Consider the following 17,651-nt stretch of genomic DNA (forward strand, 5'->3'; position numbering starts at 1 on the left):
ATGATAAACAATGACATTCCCTGTATCTTTTAACCTATGTCTCAGCAACTTGTCTATTGCTGTCACATGTAGGCACTATTTCTTAATAAAGAGAAACATCATTGGGCCTTATAAGTAGATATATACAAAAATTATAAAATAGTTTCAGAATAAATTTATTCTATATTCATTAACAACCAACATCTCGGGAATCACATTCACAGTCTAAATCTGATGCTATTGAACAGAAAGCAGTTACTGAATTCTGTTTACTTAAGTAGCTGTTAAGTGGCAAGAAGCTACAAAAATGCATCAGGAGGAGCCCATCAAGAAGAAGGTTGGCAGAAAAAAAAAAAAAACAGAGTGGCCAAATCTTCCAAATTAAGTAGAAGTTTACCAAAATCTGAACTTATTGTGTGAAGCACATAAGACACATTTTATTAACATCACTTAAGAGTCACAAAGAATATAATCAATCTGATTTCAGTGTTGACCATCTGGTGATGTCCATGTATAGAGACATTACTTTGCCAACAAAGGTCCATCTAGTCAAGGCTATTTCCAGTGGTCATGTATGGATGTGAGAGTTGGACTGTGAAGAAAGCTGAATGCTGAAGAATTGATGCTTTTAAACTGTGGTGTTGGAGAAGACTCTTGAGAGTCCCTTGGACTGCAAAGAGATCCAACCTGTCCATTCTAAAGGAGATCAGTCCTGGGTGTTCTTTGGGAGGACTGATGGTAAAGCTGAAACTCCAGTACTTTGGCCACCTGATGCGAAGAGTTGACGCATTGGAAAAGACTCTGATGCTGGAAGGGATTGTGGGCAGGAGGAGAAGGGGACGACAGAGGATGAGATGACTGGATGGCATCACCAACTCGATGGACATGAGTTTGGGTGATGGACAGGGAGGCCTGGCGTGCTGCGATTCATGGGGTCGCAAAGAGTCGGACACGACTGAGTGACTGAACTGAACTGAACTGAAGTCACAAATCGGACTTCCCAGGTGGCGCTAGTGCTAAAGAACCCACCTGCCAGTGCAAGAGACATAAGAGACACAGGTTTTATCCCTGGGTCAGGACGATCCCCTGGAGGAGGGCATGGCAACCCACTCTAGTATTCTTGCCTGGAGAATTCCATGGCCAGAGGAGCCTGGCAGGCTACAGTCCATGGGGTCTCAAAGAGTCAGACATGACTGAAGTGACTTAGCATGCATGCAAGAATCACAAAGAGCAGTGAAAGGAAAAGCAAGAAATGAATCCCAAGTCAGCTGTTGTTACTGAAGACGAGTTCATTTCCTATTAAAATAGTGTCAATAGAAAATGACAATGTGACTTCATAAGAAGTACATTATATTGAGCCCAAAAAGAAAGTGAGATGAGTATAAAAGACTATATAAATAGCAAAAGGATCATGATAGAAGAAATTAATTGCCATTGTTGGTAATCAGAATGATTAGATTAATCTTTTTGGTAGGAAACTTTATAGAATTAAATCCTTTCTATCCCAATGGGTGCTGCAGACAATTAAACAAATATTTTCAGTAATGCATTATAGAAGCAGAGAATAAAGAACATTTCACAGGTTAATTTGGCCAAATGTTCAATATATTTCATGTCAGGTGCTCAGTGTCAGACTCCTCAGTTGTAGTTCATCCATTTTCATAAAATCTTAGCTGAATATTTAAGAATGGGTTAAGAGCTCAGTTTGTTAAATATTTTATTTTTTGTCTACATAATATCTTTGCTCTAAACTTGTTGGATTATTGCATTAACAAAGGAAGAGTTTGCTTTAAGTAAGATGAACTCCATTCCTTTCATTCTCACCAGTTGAGGTTTTGATGACTGAGGCCTGCCACCCTTAGTGATGTGGCCTGTTCTTGAAACATTTTAATACAACGGTCAAGAAAACAATATAAAACCAAAATTCATCAACAATCTTTAAACAAGTTTTCAATCTTTAACTTGACTTTAACTTGATCTTTAACTCAATCTTTAACATGAATGAGTAGAACAATTCTTGGGATTCCCAGGTAGAGCAGTGGTAAAGAATCCCCTGCCAATGCAGGAGATGCAAGAGACACAGGGTTTGATCCCTGGGTCTGGAAGATTTCCTGGAGTAGGAAATAGCAACCCACTCTGGTATTCTTGCCTGGGAAATCCCATGGATAGAAGAGGCTGTTGGGCTACAGTCCATAGGGTCTCAGTGAGCACAAGAGTACATGGCTATGTCAGAACAATTCTTATAGCAGTCAGATGGTTCGTGACTGTTGGGGCCTTGTTAGCAATGCACAGGATGAAATAGAAAGAAGTGGGTATATTCTCATAGGGAATAGAGTTGAGAGAATCTAAAGAGAGGAAAGGATGGTACTTATTAATGGATATATTTTTGAACTCCTTAGGAATATTTTGTGGTTTGTGATTGCAGAGCACTGTGGGATTTTGTTATATTGTGTTTCCCTAGGGTCTTATCATTAAATGGTTACCTAATTAGCACATGGCACATTCTTGCCTATGTTCTATTTGCACTGCAGATGCTTTCATTTCATACATCATTCACACATGCAGCAATTACAAAGTGGTAAATGACCTCATGCTATAATTACACTAATAGATCTGTATTGTTTCATTTGGAGAAGACTTTGGAGAAATGAGATATCTGACATGTATGAGGAGTGGATGCAATTATGTTCTCTCTTTATGTCTGGAACATAAAGAGAGAAAAAAGGATAACTTTTGTCATAAAAGTTGTATCATATACTCTGTTTTATGAAATCTTTAGGTAGAAATTCCTCTTTAGAATGAGTATAAACTTTCCACCACTATCTCAATGTTGTACTTTTTACTGGACACAGAGTATTTGGACTTATCAACTAGAACTGATGATCTAATAAGTCGATAGTGTCCTATACTGTTAAAATCAAGAAAAGAGCATGATTATTTTCCCTTAAAACTGCTTGAAAAATAGTCTTGTTTTTCTAATAGCTGTAAAAATCCACCAATAACCTACAATCCTCATCTTGAAAATGGTTGCAGCTAAACCAGTAGCAAATTTCAAGGGAAATGTACATTCTTAAAATATAGATTCCAATATGAAAAAAAGAGAGACAAAAATAGATTAGTTCCTTCCTCACCTACCTTCCTTTCAGATAATGAGGTACCTTAGGAAGTTGTATTGAGGTGATTCCCAGAAAGGATTTGTATCATATGAACATACTGATAAGATAATCTAAAATGTTATAGCCAAGTATATACATAGAATTTCTTATTAATTTGACCACATATAACTCTTTTTTTTTACGTTATTTATTTATTTATTTTTCTAATTTTATTTTATTTTTAAACTTTACATAATTGTATTAGTTTTGCCAAATATCAAAATGAATCCGCCACAGGTATACATGTGTTCCGCATCCTGAACCCTCCTCCCTCCTCCCTCCCCATACCATCCCTCTGGGTCGTCCCAGTGCACTAGCCCCAAGCATCCAGTATCGTGCATCGAACCTGGACTGGCAACTCGTTTCTTACATGATATTTTACATGTTTCAATGCCATTCTCCCAAATCTTCCCACCCTCTCCCTCTCCCACAGAGTCCATAAGACTGTTCAGAAAATAGGGATAGAGATTATTTCTGTGGACTAACTTTAAAAAAGAGTTATATATAATTTGACCACATATAACTCTTTTTTAAAGTTAGTCCACAGAAATAATCTCTATCCCTATTTTCTGGATCTATTGCCAATGTATGTGAAAACACTTTACAGCTTTGTCTATGATATGTTAACTGTCTTCATGGTTGACATTCACAAAATATTAACACAGTTTTGATTTTCTTTGTATTGACCAGAACATAAAGGTAAGTGAAGTGTCATAGTATTTTTGTCTACCCTAAACAATTATCAGGTGAAAACTATAATTATAATAATTAATGTGGCAGAGTGACAAAAAAATAGCTTCATAGTTAGAAAGGATGTATTTTAGTCTTTGCATAGTTAACTTTTCATAGGATTTGAAATAATTAAATGATAAAAGTTTTTAGGTGTACTTGAAGTGGTATTCCTGCAAAAGTTCCATCATGTCCATAATCTACTCACTGGAATTCTATTTAATTGGCTTAGATCTCAATCTGGAAGGTACTTGTCCAAAAGATTCAGGAATATAAGACAGATCATATATTTTATAGAAGCACTTTAGGAGAGAAAAGAGATAAAATGAAGAAGGAAGGAAGGAAAAGTAGAAATATACAAGAGTGGGAGGAAAATAAAAGAAGTAAAACATGATTCTTTTAAAATGTACACATTACTTGTGCATACACACTCACATTTCAGAAATGTGAGCATATGAAAAAATAAAGATACAATTTAGAAAGAAGGGACAAAAATTATTTACCTGGCTATGCACATACATGCCCAGCAACTACAAGCTCCAACAGTAACTACACATTAAATGATGGCATTGAGCAACCATTTAATTTGTTTGGATTTATAGTTTCTTCTTCTAAAGATGCTTGGGGGAGACATCATATAACACAATTTTCTAACATGATATATGGCTTCAGTACGTGGTCTCATTCTATATTCATGGAGATGTAGATTTTCTTCCTTTTTGGAGAAAAATCTAGAACTCATATCTACGGAACACCAAGAAATGTCAGGGGGCACCACTCACATATTTTAAGTATCTAATGTAAACTCTGTCAGACTCCACGTGGTTTTTGCCCATTTTATTCACTGTCCTGGTTTTGCTCCATGAGGTTTTTTGCTATACATTTAACATGGCCACTATTAAGGTCAGGTTTGTTTTTAGGCTGTCTGGCAACTTTCTCCCCCCCATCACCAGTAGCTCTTCTCACAGACATTTTCTTCGAGTCTGTCTTATCTAGTCACACAGTGTTTGGGTTGACCCTCATTCCTACAGGGTAGATTTAAACTTTGCTTCTTTAGTAATCTCAGGGTTTTTCTTAGATTCTGTTTTGGTAACCTGAGACTTACTTCCCCTATCCCCCGAACTAGTTAGTCAGATAGAACCCAGAATTACATTATTCCACTCTCTTCTCTTCATAGCTATTGTTATTTTATTTTATTATTATTATTTTTTAAAACACACATTGTTCTTCTCTGCTCAAAGCTTGGCATTCTGAACTCTGAGTAATATTTCAAACAGGATGAAATGAGGTAGTGAGCTGCACTGTGCCAAAATGAAATGCTTGCCCCTTCTAATCAGTGCAGTTAAATAAGAAAGACTTTGTTGAATGTCTTATACAGCATTCCTAAGTACACATTTGATATGTAGCTGAGCGAGGAAACAATTGCAGTACTGTGAGTGACTTCACAGCATAAAGCTGAATAACACACTGAAACAACTTCAAGTACCGCAATTCTCTTTTTGAGAACTAACGTGCTTTTCTTCACTGGAATAGTCTTTCTTGATATTCACATTTGGGGATACTGAGAATCTTAATTTAGGCATTTCCATTTGATTTTCCTTGTCCCTTTCTTTTGTTTGATGATCATAATTGAGTGAATTGGCTGTAGTAACTCACAGGTCTATTCGCCTTGCTATCAAGCAAATATGTTTTCTGAAAGGCATCGTCTATTTTTAATGGAAAATTTCCCCCATTTGACAGTGGGAAGTGAGAGAGAGGAGTGAAGAAAAATGACAACTTGAAAAAGTTATACTAAAAGCAGTCTTGGTAACTTAGCTTATTAGGTACCCAGTGGGCTAATCTCTGGCACAGGAGAAAAAAAGAATGGGAATGTGTGGTCATTCACCCATGGGCTTTGAAGTTAAATGAATAGTTTTAGTGTCCTGACTGCCATCTACCAGAGTTGGGATCGGGAGCAAACCATACAATTTCTGTGGGCCTCAGACTCATCTTCTCTAAAACAGGATCATAACAGATCTTCCTTTTCATGATTGAGAACTTTAATTTCTTTTATTTTAAGAATGCATAAGCCTATGAACACAATGTTATTGAATCCTGGGGCTGCTGCTATTGTCACATAGACCTTTAAACACATGTTCAAAAACGACAGGGACAGTTGCACTCCTTCAGCCATCAAGCAGATATTGCACTCAAAGAATTAGAAGGAAATGCACACATTTGCTTCTTTCCCTAGTATCTTCCATCTTAATTTTAATGACAAATTTTAAAGAACAGATGATATAGCAACACTTTCTTAGAAAAGATACACGTAGAAAAAGAAACTTGAGCAATGTCTGAAAGAAGAGCAATTTTTACAACTAAAAGTTTATAAATACACTGATTAGGACAAAAATTTTACTTTTCAAGAAAAAAATTATTTCAGTTTCCTCACTTGAGAAAATAATTCCAGTTATTTGTTGGCCTATGTTGAAATGTCATGAGTAGAATGAAATAGCATAATTTTTCTCCCTTGGGGTTCAAGAGTTTATTTCTTTTGATACAACAATAAATCAACTGACAAAATGGAATTTCTTTGCAATACATATGCACCAAGTTAGGCTGCAGGGACATTTGAGCTTTGGTTTAGTATAAAATCTCTGGAACATTTTATTATAAAACAATAGTGCTTGGAAACTCCTTAAAGAGGTAACTATAAGAGTAACTATGAGAAGATTATATGATTAACAGCAGTAGACCTTAAAGTGATTTATGCAGCTTTTGAAATAGCTCACCAGGTCAAACAGCAATACTTTTGGGTGAGTACAAAATAATGCTGACTTAATTAATCTTTCTAACGTTGTTATTTTCTTAAAGTGGACAAGATGGTAGACATTTTATATGAATTAGTATAGTTCATTTTATTTTCAATGCAAATTGAGTTTTTTGAAACTTAAGAATCCATGCTCGATATTGTAACACCTTTATCTCATGGCATGTTTTGAAAACCCCATAACCAGATCGGTCTCTTGAAGAGACAAAAGCCAACTTTGTAGCTATAGACAAGACACAAACGTTAAGCCAGCTCATATTTTCCTATAGCTCCTCTTTCTAGTTAAGTCTGCAAACTAATTTGGATTAAACTAAAACAGACTTTTGCTCCAAGCAGTTTGGAAGTTTAAAGAGTTTGGCTAATTTTGGTTGTCTTTTCAAAATATTTCTTATATGGCTTCATGTCTGCGTTCTGGAAGGGGACCAATATGTGCTTAAATCTTGTAAAAAAAGTTGCTCTTTTCTTCTTCCCAGGCTTCTGAAAGGCAGCAAATACATTGAAGTTCTAGAGATTTTTGTCTGCTTTCCTCAAAGTTCATTGTCACTAGGATCCAGAGACACTGAGGAAGAAATGTAGGATGTGCCTTGTAAATTGCTTTTTGTTTTTCTGATAGTCTAAAAGTTAGTAGGTACGTAAGTGAAATAATTTTTAAGGAAAGTAAGAAAGAACAGAAGAGTATGTTTTAAGTCCTTTCTCATCTTTTTCTCTTGTTCTTTCACATATACTATGACTTTATTTCTTGCCAGTTGAACCTGAAGGCAGGTTATTTTAATTTCTGCTTTAGATTCTGTGCTATCACTGGTGCATGGTACTACATAAGAAATCTACTCTTCTGAAAAATCTTTGCCACTGATGCCACATACAAATACCGTATGGACTAGCTCTCAGAGCCAAAGCAGGAAAAATCGCCAAAGGGTAAAAATAGTTCTTGATATGATGATATGCTGCTAAAAGCCACATGGTGTTTGGGTGCAGCATTTCACAGTCAAACAATCATAATTTCATGCCTAAAATGTGCATGTTATTTCAGGAAAATACAAAATCTGAGCATTGCACATTTGCTACAGAATGACCAGTGAGTGTTGCTATAATGATTTGTTTTTCTTTTACAAATGAATATTTCTTGCTGAGCCTTTTCATGCCATATTGCCTACGGGTGCAATGGGAGTATGTACAAGCTGAGGTGAGAGTAGGAGGGAGTATTTAGTATATCTGGTCTGTTCTGCGGAATTCTTATGATTCTACAAACTTGGTAGGGTATTTAAAAAGCCTCTCTTCTTTCTCCTCCAGAATGTTAGGTAATATAGTCCTCATCTCAGAAGAACTGAGCTTTGCTGGGCTTCTGCCTGATGGCAGGCGACAACCTTTCAGTCGGAGGCTTATATTCTGTCCCTAAAAAGTCCTAGAGTTCCCACATAATCTTTAATAAATCTTTAAATAAATCTTCAAACAGCAGGAAAACTCTCCCTCCCTTAAAGTTGTAATGGATTTGAGAGGGTTCAATGATCTTAGTTCACGGTCATTACAATGTAGACACAAGAAAGTAATGAGCGTTCTGAGCGTTCCTTTTCACATGTTACTTAAGCTATAAAATGCTACATATTCTACAGGGTAAAAGGATAGTGAGGTACAAAGAGGAATTAATGGGGGCAAAAGTTGGAAGCAAAAAAGATTAACCAGGGGGTATTTTGTTTTGCTTCATTTTGTTTTGGCAACAAAAAAGTTTCTTATTCAAAGAGAAAGATGAAGTCCTAGAATTATTAAACACAGATTGAAGTTTCATGGTACCTAATGACTAGGAAAACATTAAAAGCCTAGAGACAGAGAAACAAAAAGCAGTTGAAAGATTATGATAATCATGTTGATAGGTAGTCAATCCAAAAATCAAGCCAGGGTAAAGTGAAAGAAAGGTCTAATTTTTACTGATAATAATAATTGACAGCTTTATATAAAGCTGTGTGCCAGGCACTTCAAGAAAATTAATTCACTTAATCATCTGTAGTAGAAAACCTTGTTACTGAGAGAGTCAGTTCCTAGGCAGGTTGATAAGGAGTCTAGGGGTCCCCAAGGAGAGAGGGGTCTGGAATTCTCAAAGAGGAAGAAAGGACAAACTTTTTTTTCTTTCTCCACCTTCCTTAGGATTATATAACAATAATGTATCCTGCCTAAGGACAGTCTTTGGATTCAACCTTCTGTTATCTTAAAATGTTAATTATGGGAGTAGACCTGGTCTTTACAAGGATGTATCTTGCCTGAGGACAGTGTTATCTTAAAATGTAAATTATGGGAGTAGGTCTGATGAGGTCTTTACAACTTCCAGATATTCTTTGGATTATATAACTTCATTGTTAACACTAGCAAGCGGGTACTCTTTCTGCCCCCTTCTGATGCCTATGTCAGAAGCTTTCTCTATCTCCTTTATACTTTAATAAAACTTTATTACACAAAAGCTCTGAGCGATCAAGCCTCGTCTCTGGCCCCGAATTGAATTCTTCTCCTCCGGGGGCCAAGAATCCCGGTGTATTCGCGTGATTCAACAACAACCTTTCATTACTATACCCATTTTACATATGGAGAAACTGAGACAGAGAAATTAAGATATCCTAAGCACATATCTAGAATCCTGGCTCATTGGTAAGCTAGAGAGCTCCGAGAACTGAGGCTGAAGGTCAGAGAGATAACCCGTCAGTATGATGCCAACATTGAACCAGAACTAGGGAAGAGAATAACTAAGTATTGGATTAGTCAAAGAAGACCATGTGAAAAGGAAAGTATAGTAAAAAAGTTGTTTGACTCATTATCTACCTTAGCTCAATATTTTCTAAGCCAGCAAAAATGAATTTTAGAACTGTAGAAGCTTTTAAAGGTCATGTGGTTCAGCGGATTTTTTTTTTAAGAAAGACACTCACCTGAAGGACAACACTCACATGTAGGGCAGGTCCCCAGATGAAGATGCTGAGGGCTAAAGAGGTTAACATAAGGTTTTAGAGTTAATTAATAACAGAATGAGGGACCTGACTCAGCTGTTCTAATTGTAGCTCAAATAAATGAATATATGTCTGGTGAGGGATAGGAGAAGTCAACATCTCCAAAATCATACTACTAAAATGGATTTTGGGCATATTTATTGACTATTATATCTCCAATGTTGTAATAATGCACATCACAGATGTAATTCCAATCATCGTATTTCCTTTATCTAGCAAAAGAGAGAAACAGGGAAGTTGCAATACACTTGTAACAGAATAAGGCATTCTCTGACCACATTGACAGGCAGGTTCTTTATCACTGTGCTACCCGGGAAGCTCCATTATAACAAGTGTGGGTGGAAAGAAAGTATTATGTTAAAATCAAAGTGTTTTGGACCAAGTTGTGTCCCCTTCAAATCTGTATATTGAGACCCTAAGCCCCAATGTCACGGTATTGGGAGATACGGATGTTAGGGATGTAACTACAGTTAAATGAGGTCAGAAAGAAGGGGTATAAATCCTATAGAACTGATGTCTTTTTAAGAAGAGGAAAGGATATCAGAGCTCTCCCTCTCCCTCTCCACGTATGGCCAGAAGAAAGGCCATGTGAGACACAGAGAGAAGGTGAAAATCTACATGTCAGAAAAAGCCCTAGTCAGGAGCTGAATTGGCCAGCACATTTAAGAAAATTAATGTCTTATGTTTAAGCAAACTAGTCTATGGTATTTTGTTATGACAGCTCAAATGATATAGTATAGTTTGTTGCTTCTCTCATCTTTAGTAGATAATAGTGACATTTACCAATTTTGGAAATATGGGAAGGGGGGTTTTAGCTATGATTCTTAGAGCAGGAACCTCCCAAGGGGGAGTTAGAGATTTAAGAGAAAAATCTGGAAAGTGCAGTGTCACAGAAATCAATGATGATGACTTCAAGGAGGTAGTGGTCTAGTGTCAAATGCAGTAGAGAAAATAAGAAAATTAAGGACTAATGTCATTGGTTTTATCCATAGGAAGCTTGCATGAGAATGATTTAAAAGTTCAGTAGACCGGATGTGTTGTGAAGAGAATGCTCTCTCTAGCATTCTGCTGCCAGAGCATAATTGAGTTATGAATCCAACCATTGTTTTTCTGGATTTACCAACATTGGAGCCCAGTCCATATTTCCAGTTAGTTGCTTCAGGCTAATGACTGAGCACAGTGGTAGTGCAATGCGGATCCCTTTCTGAGAGCCTCAGCATTCCTTAACTGGGCAACTCTGCTTCTAGGTATTGGCCAGGTTGAAATGATCCTGTATCTCTGCTACCATTAGAGACTCTTCCCAACCAATCCTCTTTCTTGCATGTCTCAGGAATGGCTCATTCCAGCACATCTGATAGCTCTCCCTACTTTCTATGCTCCCTCCCTTTTCTTCTTTACAGGTATTTCCCCCAAGAAATCTCTTCTTGCGCATTTAATTTTGTCCTGGAATCTGCTCCTCTGAAAATGCAAACTGGCAATTGGGGATCAATAAGAGGTATTAATAAAAGCTGGAGCAATTATACAAAATGACAATTCTAGAAATGTGGCCACTAGGAAGGAATAAACATTAAATGGGTAGAGAAGGTTCTCTGAGAAGTCAGAAAGGGTAGAATCTAGATGCCAGCAGAAAAGTAGCCTTAGGAAAGGGTAACTCTACTATTTTCACACAACAGAGGCAATGATTTTGTAGGGTTAGTGAGAGGATCTTAAGGCAGTTTTTATTTTCTGGCTCCTTTGTATTCTGTGAATTAGGAGATAAAGTCTCCCTTGAGAGCAAAGGACATGGTTAGAGATTCGAGGAAAGAAGTCTGAAATAACTGTGGTCCCTACAATGTACAGCTTTGGAGAGAGCAAATTAAGGAAACATAGCTGGACTTCAGGGCAGATTCAAGGGCCAAGATGAATTTGGTTGATTAATTTGATGAACTCATTAAATTTTTTTAGTGAATGAGAAAAATCTGAGAGTTGAATTTCAGCGTCCCTATCTTCAGATAATGCTTCTGACTGCATACATCCCTGTCACTGTTTTCTGCTGTTTGGGAAATGTGAATGAAATTGTTTCTGAAAGTTTGAATTACAATGGCAGTGGTTTTAAGATCTCTCAATTCTTTAAGGACCGTGACAGGGTATATCAGTACTAGAGAGATTTCTTGTCTTTAGTATAAATAGTGATACCTGATTTCTAGTTCTTCACTAATAAAAATCAAAATGCTGAAACAAAACAAAGATTATCCTTAACTTCTCACCTCTCCTTTGCATACCTCTTCTGAGGCATTTCAAATCTTCCTGATAATACTGCTCATGTAGCACCCACCATCTGGTCCCATCATTTATAAATAATGGAAAAGGAAATGGCAACCTGCTCCAGTACTCTTGCCTGGAAAATCCCATGGACAGAGGACCCTGGTAGGCTATAATCTACGGGGTTGCAAAGAGTCAGACATGACTGAGGGACTTCACTTTTACTTTCAAAGTGATACCATGAGGAATGCTATTTCACTTTAATAATAGCTTGAAAATGCATTGTCCTGATTGCAGTTATAGTTTCATAATATGACAAAGGAAGGGAGAAAAGAAGTAAATGTCTGAAGTATCCTATAACAAGAAAAGGCAATCATTAACAACAAACTGATGATAAAACTCAAAGATAACTGAGTTTTATTTCTTAAGATAGAAATAAAAAGGTCTAATTAGCTGTGATACTGACTCTGGGAATTGTGATAGGCACACAGAAAAAGTGAATATCAGTTTCTTCATTGTGTTTGTCAAATCCCATTGGCAAATTTGTTGTTGGGTAGGCATGTGGCACCCCACTCCAGTACCCTTGCCTGGAAAATCCCATGGATGGAGGAGCCTGGGAGGCTGCAGTCCATGGGGTTGCTGAGGTCGGACACAACTGAGCAACTTCACTTTCACTTTTCACTTTCATGCATTGGGTAAGGAAATGGCAACCCACTCCAGCGTTCTTGCCTGGAGAATCCCAGGGACGGGAGAGCCTGGTGGGCTGCCATCTATAGGGTCGCACAGAGTCGGACACGACTGAAGTGACTTAGCAGCAGCAACAGGCATGTAAATAGAGGGTTTGAATATGAATGTGTTCTTACTGTTAATTATACATATCATTTGTTGAAACTTCCATCACCTGAAGGCACAATCAAATATGAACAACAAATACTTTGACCTGATGCTAAGAGAAAAAGAGAATGATAAGGTGTTCCCAAATTAAACACCATAGAAAATGATAGCAATTAGGAAATATATCAATCTTTAAAGATGTTTACTACTTTACAGGAGACATAGATAAAATGTTATCTTGTATTAATGAAGTTTTAATAACAAGTATTAATATTCCTATATTTTATTCTCTTTTGTATGATAAACATTTGTTGGTTGCTTACACATTTTTGAAAGCCTCCTATAGACTGTATGGAATTTAAGATATAACACAATTTCATACTTTCATCTTTGGAGAAAATATATCATTGTAAGTACACAGAGAATTTAAGATTCACTATAGTATACTATTTTATGATATCCTCAGAAATGTTATAGAAAAAATGAATTATAATGGATTAAAATGGATTATTGTCCTTTTCATGAACAACATATTCTCTTCATCTTACCATTCCTTTTAAATGAAGAAGTTGCCTTTAGTTTTCAATTTTTAACAAGGTTAAGATGTACATATCTTTTTTAATTTTCAATTTTAGCAATTTCTTGTCTACTCACTGTACATGTATGGAGAACTAAAATTTGGCAGATTTTTTTTCAGAATTTTTTAAATTTGTGTGAGTTTGAGTGTCTGTGTGCATGAATAATGTCAAGATAGTAAAACAATATGAGACATATTTTAAAAAGAAATTTTTAAGACAAAAAAACAAGTTTACCCTCATTGCACAACCTATCAGTACTTCACGAGGGACTACTTGGAGATAGATATCCATGCGTTTGAGTTACAGTAAGAGTATTAAGCGAAGAGGGCAAAGGCACCCCACTCCAGTACTCCTGCCTGGAAGGTCCCATGGAGGGAGGAGCCTGATGGCCTGCAGTCCATGGGGTAGCTAAGAGTTGGACGACTGAGCATCTTCACTTTCACTTTTCACTTTCATGCATTGGAGAAGGAAATGGAAACCCACTCCAGCGTTCTTGCCTGGAGAATCCCAGGGACGGGGGAGCCTGGTGGGCTGCCGTCTATGGGGTTGCACAGGGTTGGAAACGACTGAAGCAACTTAGCAGCAGCAAGAGTATTAAGATTTTCTGAGCAATTTGAAAAGAAATCAAAGAAATACTTAAGGTTTAATATAGGTTCTGTTGAAAGCATGTTTTCTTTTTTAATCCATAATCTATGCATTGGATACATGTGAACTTTTTATTAACTGGGATGTAATTTTCAAACTATTCTGCTAAATAATTTATCTAATAATATTTAATCATTTTTTTCATTTTTTATTTAAAAAGAAAAATATATTTAATATCATGCCACAATTTTTGCAAATCGTGTTTTCAGACAGTTAATTGATATTTAAAGGTTTAACATTTTATAGATATCAAATCTTTTTTTAACAAGGATGATGTCTTTTAAGTTTTACTTTAAATTCCCCAAATATTTATAACTACCAACTTTTAACTTTTATGTTTAAAGCATGCAGGTTGATGGCAGTTTTGAATAAACTAGCTCATAAGCTCATAAGCTAGCTTTATGAAAGCTTTTATATTCATGCCTAAATTTATGTAACTTATTTAACTTTTATAGGCTTCATTTTGATTCCTGTGATCCTTGACATATCTAATGTTGTTTGTTATAAGTAGATTCAACAGTTTTATATCTTCCCTAATACATAAACCCAGTTTGCAGTCAAATTTAATAAAATTAGGAATAAAAGGCACTGTTTCAAGCACATCACTGAATGGTTACAGTGGAGGTCTTGTCACTGCAGGCCTATATACTAAGGGATTTTTAATGTTTTCATTCTCTTTTTTAACGGCGTTGCCGTTATGATAAACACAAGAAAGGTTGATTCTGAGTAGTATGGCAATGGTTTCCCTAGTTATTTCTTCATAAATCAGTTTCTCCTTTGGACTCTCAGCACCTTGTGGTTTCACTTTTTTTCAAAGACTGTATTTATTGGGAATTTTTTTTTTTAACTCAGTCAAGCTTCATGAGTTTGGAAATAGCTGAAAAAATCATTTTCAAAATTCAGATTCACACTATTTTTAAATTGGACTTGAGAGTGACAGGCAAGTTCCTTGCAGGATGGCCTCCGGGGAGGAGGAAGTGCCTGGGGCCCTAGCAGCTGAATGCCCCAGGCAATGTGTAAAGAGCTGGGAAGGCACCTCCCTGGACAGATTTGCTTGGAGTTTTTTTTTGTTTGTTTGTTTTATTTTTCCTTTTTCTTTCTGCTTTTGAATCAAGATGGAGAAATCATTTTGCTCTAACATTACAAAAAAAAAAAAAAGTCAGGCAAGACTTAACTCAGGAGATGTATGTTCTCGGCTCAGTGTGTGCCTGTAACTCCCATTGACAGTGATGGCAGTTATGCAGATGCATGCAGGAGAAAATAGACTCTTTTTAACATTAAACATCAGATTTGGGTCTCCCCAGAGAAAGCTGGTTACTGGAGTGGCTGTGAATGATGCATTTTCACGGAATGTTTTAGCCATAAATCAATCCTGAATCATACTTTTCCTAGAGTTCTTTGCAGCTCTTCTGAGATCCTAGCGTATCATGCACACACTGATTCTATTTCAGACTGAGCTTAAATACATTTACCAAAATAAGATCCAAATAATTAAATGTGACTTTTATAATTGTTTTCCTCTGAAGATCCAGAGCTTAATCTGGCTGTGGTTAATGGTTTTAATTTGACTTATTATACAGTGTCAGTTTATTTAGTTGAAATTAGTTTTCTATTTCTCTCCTTTTTGTAAGCGCTGCCTGTTTACTTAACAATATTTGGCTTTGCCTAATGATATGTACAGAAGACAGTGCTAAGTGGAACATCAGCTGTTTACATCAGCTCTAACAATTAATGCATGTTAATTTTTAATTACACTGATTGTACTAGAGGCAGAATGTATGTTTCTTCACAGAACAGATGTACTAGTCAGCTTGGCTGGTGAACATGCATATCGATCAGATGTTGATGCTGCCAGCAATTCAGCAAAGTCTGCTTAAGTGTCGGCTTCTAATGTACTTACAAGTTTACGGCTTAGAGTCCTGGTGGAGGCAATACAGCTCGATGCTATATCCTCTGATGTTTACAGATAATCACAATATGTCTGTTTTGTGGTTAGCATTCTACACTGATTGGAAGACTGAATAGGTATGAGGGGATCTAAAGGTGTCTTGCAGACACCTCGTGAACTGCTTTCTCCATTCTTATTTTGAGGCAGTGTCTTTCAAGAATTTATTTTGCCTTTAAAGTTTTATTTTTTTAACTGATGGTTGTTGTGTTAATAATAGGTGCCTGACATGGATGACCACTGTCACCACAAGGAAAAATTGAAAAGATAATATAGTTACTTACAATGAAATCTCTCTCTATCAAGTATTATCACCAGAGCTAGTTAGAAAACATATAGAAAATGCCAGTAGTAAAATTGCAGACAATAGTCAGGCCTTCAGTCAGCTGTCAATTGAATAAGAAGCGCTTGTTGAATACTTCAATATGCTGAGTATTTCACTAAGCACTATAGGTTGCCTAGCATGAGAGATAGCAAGAAATCTCAAAGTCCTTTCCCTTAGGAGTCTGAGACTCTTACGGGAGAAATAATACTCACATACAGAAAACAATTAAAGAAAGGTTATATTCTGTACTAAATAATGTGTACATTCTTTTCAATAATAAGCACAGAGAAAGTGTTTTATGATAGAACTGAAATAGAGTAGAACTGGAATTGTACACCTCCGAATTATGGTTTGACTATATAGGTATTAAGCAATTGCTTCTTAATTTGTTGTTTTTCAGTCATTCAGTCATGTCCGACTCTTTGTGACTCCATGAATTGCAGCACACCAGACTTCCCCACCCTTCTCTATCTCCCAGAGTTTACTCAAACTCATATCCAAACTCCAGGAGATTCCAAACTTCTTAACTGGTTTTGCTTAAATCTTCTACACTATTTTACAGATAAGAACAACAAATAAAACATTTTTTTTTCCACTTAGCATATTCTCATCTATTCCCCTCTAAAATATTCTGGAAAGAATTCCTTGGGTCTCTTTTTTACTTATGGGTGAAGGCAATGGCACCCCACTCCAGTACTCTTGCCTGGAAAATCCCATGAACCGAGGAGCCTGATGGGCTGCAGTCCATGGGGTCGCTAAGAGTCGGACACGACTGAGCGACTTCACTTTCACTTTTCACTTTCATACATTGGAGAAGGAAATGGCAACCCACTCCAGTGTTCTTGCCTGGAGAATCCCAGGGACGGGGGAGCCTGGTGGGCTTCCGTCTGTGGGGTCGCATAGAGTCAGACACCACTGAAGTGACTTAGCAGAAAGAATGATTAGGTAGGAATAAACCTACCTAGTGAGGCAAAACTGCAAAATTGTTTTGACTTGGAAAACTGAAAGACACTGATAAAAGAAGTTGAAAATGACACAAACAGGTGGAAAGATATACCATGTTCTTAGATTGGAAGAATCAATATTATTAAAATCACCATACTACTGAAGGCAATCTACAGATCTAATGCAATCCCATAAATATACCAATGGCATTTTCCACATAACTAGAATAAAATATTTTAAAATTTATATGGAAATTTAAAAGATCTCAAGTAGCCCAAACAATCATGAGAAAGAAGAATAGAGCTGATAGAAATCAGACTCCCTGACTTTAGCCTATACTATAAAGCTACAGTAATCAAAATAGTTTGGAACTGGCACAATAGCAGACATATAAATCATTGAAACAGTATAGAAAGCCCAGAAATAAACACATGAACTAATGGTCAGTTAATCTATAACAAAGGAAGCAAAACTATACA

Source organism: Bos taurus, chromosome 2, assembly GCF_002263795.3.
Source record: "Bos taurus isolate L1 Dominette 01449 registration number 42190680 breed Hereford chromosome 2, ARS-UCD2.0, whole genome shotgun sequence".
Taxonomy (NCBI): Eukaryota; Metazoa; Chordata; class Mammalia; order Artiodactyla; family Bovidae; genus Bos; species Bos taurus.